The sequence below is a fragment of the Anneissia japonica genome, unplaced genomic scaffold (assembly GCF_011630105.1).
Source record: "Anneissia japonica isolate Jap-2015-1 unplaced genomic scaffold, ASM1163010v1 scaffold288053_len460827_cov147, whole genome shotgun sequence".
Taxonomy (NCBI): domain Eukaryota; kingdom Metazoa; phylum Echinodermata; class Crinoidea; order Comatulida; family Comatulidae; genus Anneissia; species Anneissia japonica.
Genome location: NW_022725151.1, coordinates 241958 through 249246, shown reverse-complemented (window position 1 = coordinate 249246; position 7289 = coordinate 241958).

The following is a 7289-nucleotide window of genomic DNA, read 5'->3' as shown; positions in this document are numbered from 1 at the left end:
TTTGCTTTATGTCTAAATTTATATATATATATATATATATATATATATATATATATATGTATATAATGTTTTATAGGAATTTTGTTTGTAGTTTTGAAAATAATGAAATGATTAGAATGTGTTCAGCTGTTCAAAGGCTCATTTAAAATTATGGTGATAGTTAAATATTTGAATATAGTATTTCAGTACTCGGTAATATTTGTCTATATGATTAGGTTAATGTGTATAAATAAATAAATACGGAACTGTTCAGATTAAATGAAGTTTGGTATGGTGTTTTCATCCATATATCACATTTCTTGTGTGGAATTCGTATATAATGGTGTTACAATTAGGCCACCGACGGCCTTCATTTCTAGACTCACAATCAAACAAATCTCACAGAGACATCTCCTTTAATATGTACACTATTATTCATTCAATATGTACAACTTAGGCCTATATACAATCATATTCAAAGTTTGAACATGGTTCCAGCCTGTTTCACAAGTATGATATCTCTCGGATACAAACTTGTCTCTCGAATTGAAACTGGATGGCCCTCTCAAATTCAAACTGGAGGTCTCTCTCTTACTTTAAAATCCTACAGACTTTTTATAGCACTTATAAACTTGTTACATTGCCTCAGATTGGCTAAATTTTAAACATCAAATAAAATTCATGTCTCATATTTGCCAAGTATTTGAAAGTATTAAATTACCACTACAAAACATGCTTCTTTCTAATTTGTCTATTTAAAAGTCTCGCACATCTCAGAGTACACATAAATCACAGGTCATAATTATACTGGTCAAATTTTAAGGGCATGTAGCATTGACCATTGATAATAGTAATAATAGTTAGTAAGGAATAAGATAATGATATCATCTATGCCTATTATCAAATTAGTAGTGGTTTGGCGCAGGGGGAACGGTTTCGTTTTCCAACCTCGAGATCGGGGTTTCAATCATCTCCCTGTGCATTCTACTTGTGTCCTTCTACTTGCAGCCGTCGCCGCCGCCGCCGCCGCCGCCGCCACTATACTATATAATATTTAGTACAGTTTCCCTATAACTAAATTTAAATACACTTAACTACTAACACTTAAATAAAAAAATGAAATAAAACAATGTTATAAACGCCTACATAAGAATGTACTTATCAGCACATTTTGAATATAAACTTCACTGTCGTCCGTGTCAAAAAGTAAGAATAAGACATACAAAATGTTCAGCATTCAATGACTGTAATTATCTTTAATTTTAAAATTTGTCAGCAGTTGTCGGCTTAAAGTCATCTATTAAAAAAATCAAAGGTCAAAATTGTTTCACACGCAATATTCAGCTAAACAGTACAAATATATTCAAAAATTAACATTAAACATTTTCAGCAGTGATGTATCTATTGGCAATTATAGATCCAATGCTCCTGAACGAAATGTATTTGGAATATCGGCAATGTTTAGCTATATCAATGTTTATAATTCAAGGGAAAAAATCAGCACCGTCCAGTCATATATATACACCGACACATAATTCTTCAACGTTCAAGCTGTTCATTTTTTGTGGTGTAACCACCACTTTTATTTATGAAACACACATATATAAAAAACAAAAATATAAGGGACAGGAATAAATGTTAATAGGCCTATAAATTAATACACTTTTAGAGGTGAGTTGAGTGGCCGAGCGGTAGGTAGGGACGCAGTACAACCTTAATATCAGGGCTGGTTTCAGCCGCTCCACACCCATTGTTCAGGTGGTAGGAGCAAGTCTTCTCGGATAAGGACTTAAAGCGGAGGTCCAGTGTATACATCTGGCTCATGTGCACTTTACAAGAACCCACTGCATCTTTCGAAAGAGCAGGTGTTACCTTGATGTTATGGTTCATTGTTATGGTGATTTAAAAACATTCTTTTCATCACAATTGAGAGAAAAAATGTGGGTCTTCGTTTTTTGGGTCTTCGGTCTTCGTTTTGTAGACACCCATATTATATGATCGAGTGTCTATAAAACGGATTTTATGACACTGCATTTTATTTTTCATTTGTTGCTTCCCTTGATGTACACACATATTTGTGCTATATGATCTAGTATTTAACTTTAGTATGTACTATATGAATAATAAGTAACTTCACTAAATAAGTCTAATTTATAATCTTGCTTGCTCAGAATCATTATCTGAATTCGAATCATTTTATTATACTATTGATATGTTGATAGTATAACGTACTGGTATCTCCCGATAAAAAATATATCATTTTTAATTTAACTTGGCCTTTTACTTTATTAACATGTCCAAACTTATATTTTATATAGTAGCTAAGCATGTAGTTAGGTTTAGATTACTGGAGGCTCCAAACTTTCATCACGGTGATTTTTTTTAATAGCTTTTAGGGCGCAAATGCAGCATCACTTGTCTGAATAAATAATTTAAATGAAAATGACAACTAAAATGATCCGGTAACACTTTAATGTATACGGACATACCGGTAATTAGTGAAGACTGTACGTTGAAAATTCGGATTAATATAATGTACGAGTGACAATGATGTTGGAATTATGCATTGGAAAGATGCTCATTCAGGTACGAGCATCGTTATTTTAAGTGAACTATTGATATGTTGATAGTATAACGTACTGGTATCTCCCGATAAAAAATATATCATTTTTAATTTAACTTGGCCTTTCACTTAATTAACATGTCCAAACTTATATTTCTATATAATAGCTAAGCATGTAGTTAGGTTTAGATTACTGGAGGCTCCAAACTTTCATCACGGTGATTTTTTTTTAAATAGCTTTTAGGGCGCAAATGCAGCATCACTTGTCTGAATAAATAATTTAAATGAAAATGACAACTAAAATGATCCGGTAACACTTTAATGTATACGGACATACCGGTAATTAGTGAAGACTGTACGTTGAAAATTCGGATTAATATAATGTACGAGTGACAATGATGTTGGAATTATGCATTGGAAAGATGCTCATTCAGGTACGAGCATCGTTATTTTAAGTGAACTATTGATATGTTGATAGTATAACGTACTGGTATCTCCCGAGAATATACCGGTGCCATTTATTGAAAAAGATTCCAAGCAGTGTTTTAATAAAATATAGAGTTCAAAATGGAGTCAATACCTATAACAGCTATTAAGCACTCTTGGGGAGCCATGATTTGGATATTATAAATAGTGAATAATGTCAATATTCATAGCAGAGAACAAAATGGAAAAAAAAAACAAATAAAGCTGATAGATATGAATGGTAACTAGACCGTAATGGTGCATTTTTCTTTACTTTGAGGGAATAGCCCTCCAGAATACTAACAATCATATCTTCACAGAGTCACAATCTCATAAAATAAAATCATCAAGTGGGACAGAGAACAATAAATAATAAAGCAATATTAATTAAATTAACAAACGGTAAAACGAAAAGTTGTTACCAGTAGGCCCACTTGTTTGTAGAAGCGACGGGTATTTATTACACTGCTGTTTTACTGTCAATATTCAATTTCGTCATCGTCATCTGAAAATGTATATTGTGATATATTGTCACAGTTGGAAAGTTGGCAATGTCCACAAGCTGCAGTGCATTCCAACCCATGTTTTCTGCAACTACATTTGGTTGTGCTCCTTCTTGCAGAGCAGTTGCATCGGATTATTTTGAGTAGTGTGTCAGGTGCTGGTTTATTGTCCGTCATTTTTGGAACTAGTTTGTCGCCTTTTATATCCCAGCCCCATTCAGCAGGATCCATACCACTCCACTGCATGACTTGCAAATATGTTCGCCGAGAGTGAAATTTTGTGGCCGAGGTTGTTGGAGGCAGTTTTTCAGGTTTTACAAAAGTCTTTGCTGTGACCACTTTCTTGCAAAGGAAATTGTAACGTAATAGGTCTAAGAGTAATTCATTGTAGAGCACACGAAACTCGAATGGAAGCAAATAAATCTAATATTAAAATACTACATTATAAATATAAAAACAAACTACTCCACTAAACATTAGATCGAATTTTGACTGGCTACCTTCTTGAATCAGTTACATTTAAGTACGTTGTATAGGCCTACCTGTATTATTCTTCGTGATTAAAGTAGCACCTGAAGAAGGACGAAGCTCGAAATTTTGTGTTAGTTTCAAATAAATTTTACGAAAATTGTATACTTACGTTTTTGCAGCCCATTACCTGTACTTATTTGTGCCCTTAATATATGACTTTGTAGACGCTCGTCAAACTTCTCTATCTTTCAATTAAGTTGAATTGGATTTATTTGGGATTTAACATTAAGAATAAGCTACGAAACTGCAGATTTATTTTCATTGGGGTCCCACTGGTAGTGATTGGGAATAGGCCTGTCACTCCAAAATTGGTTCAGGCCAAAAAATATCAGACGGACAGATTTTGGCCGCCAAAGTCGGTCCGCCGGACTACTTTTGGCCGCTAAAGTCGGTCCACCGAGTTGATTTTAGTCCGCTAAAATCGGTCCCCCTTGGATAAAAGTGGTCCGTCGGCCTGGCCGCTTGTAACGCGTCTGCTGCCCTTAGGGCATGATTGTTTCTCCCGTGGAGAGGAGGGAAGTAATTTACACTGCTCCCACACTTGAAAAATCTTTTGCAGTGTGACAAAATAATTCGTAGGCCTATTAAGCTTTTGTGGATGTGCTTGGCCTAGGTTTGGGCCTAAAATGGAACAGTCTGATTTATTCGTTTTAAATATTCCATTGTGTTGAGTATTAGGTCATACAATAGTTGTTCTATTACATGAAAACAAAGGGGTCAGTAATTTCTTTAAAATGATTGCTCATGTATTTTGTGGTGGCGTTAAGCCCCTGAACAAATATTTCCTGACACCCCTATAGAGCGAGTGACCCTACTCCTTTGGGAGGAGTGCACTGTCTCTTTCTTTACATGGCTCATGTTGTACACGGATGATGATGACGAAAGTTGATGCACTTTATATACCTGAATTTTAGCGCCACAAATGAAATAAAAAGAAAAACAGCCGATGGCACTGATCTGGTTACCCAAGTGTTAACAATGGGTCTTACCAGACACGCAGTGGCAAACATCAGTTTAGTTGATTGACATTTATTATGATGCTCTCTATCGAAATCGTATAATAAAATGCACGATCGACGATTATTGTCACGCATGAATTAGGATGTAGTAACTGGAAGTAAACATGGAAATCTAACAACGGTAAGCCAATAATAATAATAGACTTTACTCAGTGGAGTTGGTTCAATTCCAGCACAGGATTGAAAAAAAAAGTTTACACTGACATGTGTTTTATAATCAATAAAGGTCTTTCTAATCGTTATTGAAACCATCTTATAATCACATACCGGTAATAATAAAACCGGTACTATATCCCTAATTTTGTCAGAAAGAAATAAAAAATAGGCCTATATGTATTTTCTACATAGTACACTCTGAAGTCGATTAAATACGCCTTTGAACATCCTAAATCTTCAACATTTTCGGGGGCTTTGCCACCTAGACGACATTTGAAATATTTTTGAGCGACGCCTGACCAACCTACTTTGCTCTTATCGGATATTTCTCCCACAACCCTCCCCTTCGGGGACCTTGGACCCCAAGGTAAATCATGGCGCCACCCATGTAAAAACCCTGTTAAAATGTGGCCCATCAGCGAATTTTAATTGGAGTCGATCGCCAGACTCGTCGAATAACCCACACATGAGAAACTATATGGACATGGTATTGGCCGCCCGGGTTCCTGGGTGCCAAGCCGCAATTTCTAATTCCAAATTTGGAATAATTTAAACAACCAGAACCCTGCGGGTGCGTACGTTCCTTTGTACGTAAAAAATCAATGTACATTTGTGAATTTCAGTAACTTAATTGTATCTTTTTGAATAATGATTGTGTAAGGTAATAGGCCTACAGTATTTTTATTTTGAGTTAAAAAAAAATCAGAGGCGGATCCAGAAATTTATGAAAGGGGGAGGGGGTAAGGGGTACTGAGTAGTGCAGGGATGTCGTTATGCAGGGCGGAGGTGGGCGGCGCCGCCCCCACTTTTGACGTCTTGCGCCCATCCTAAAGCTATTTTTAAGGCCTTCTGCCCTGCCTCTGAAATTCTTCCGCCCCCCCCCCCTTAAAATCATGAAGAAACACAAGTTTTTGCTCCATAAACCGTATTTTCCGGTGAATAAGCCGCAAATTTAATACGCGATTTTCCCCTCAAAGTTTGGGGTACGACCTATACACCAGTCGTTAACCTACTCCTAAAAAGTTCAGATCGCAAACCGCAGCGAAAATCAGGCGCCGTCTGTCTAGATTGGGCCCATGCTCCTAGACTTGCCACAAGTCTCTAATTTATGGATTTTTCGTAGTACATTAGCTAATTTCGGAAAGCGCTACCAGCGTCAGTTTATGTTGAGAAACTTTTTTGATGAGAATTAGAGACCTGTAAAAGAGTGAGTCAAATCGAATGCAGACCGCTGGCCGTGACAAGCATGACGTAATTTTTAGGATGCCGTATTTGGCAATAGGGTGAATGTTATGACGGAAGGTCAACCAATCAAACGGTTCTCGTTTTGGTGCCACGAATGTAGAGAGAAGTCGGGAAGTTGGGACATGGTACCGTACGTGCAGGTGTGTTGAATACCGTGGTACACTGTTAATGGAGGAAAAGAAAACACCAAACAAAACGCCAAAAAAGCTGTATTCCAGAGAATTTTTTGTTCTGCGCATAAGATCGAGTGCGTGGAAAAGCTGCAGTCTAGAAAGTATTTGGTTTGCGAACCGCCTTAGGTTCACGCGAGGCTCGGTATTTTAAAGACTAGAACATTTATCAGCCCACCACTAGGCCTAGGCCGACGGAAAAGCTGTCATGCTCTCGCAACTGCGACACAAAATTGAAGACAATTTATACCTGGATAAGCTATGGGGGTTGTCGCGGGTACGTTTACGTATTTTTAAGGAGTAGCCCGTCTGTATTCCAAAGAGCAAAGAAAAATTTGATTAGCGCGGCGAAACATGAACTAACCACCTACAGCTGGTGTAGTGGACGGGACGAGCTGGGCCTATGAGATTCGTCACTAGATAAAATGATGATGGTACCAACGAGGCCAGAACTAATGTAAAGGTGCGTCAGTCTTTAAATTACTTATTAGAATTCTGTGTTTATCTTTCATTTATTGTTAAAATACATGAAAGTGAATGATAGTAAGATAAAATGTAAACCATAAAGCTACTTTTTTAGGAGGGCTGTAGTTTGTTAAAGCAAATGAATTTACCAATACCAGATACCATTTTTTTAGTAATTTTAAAAATACACCTT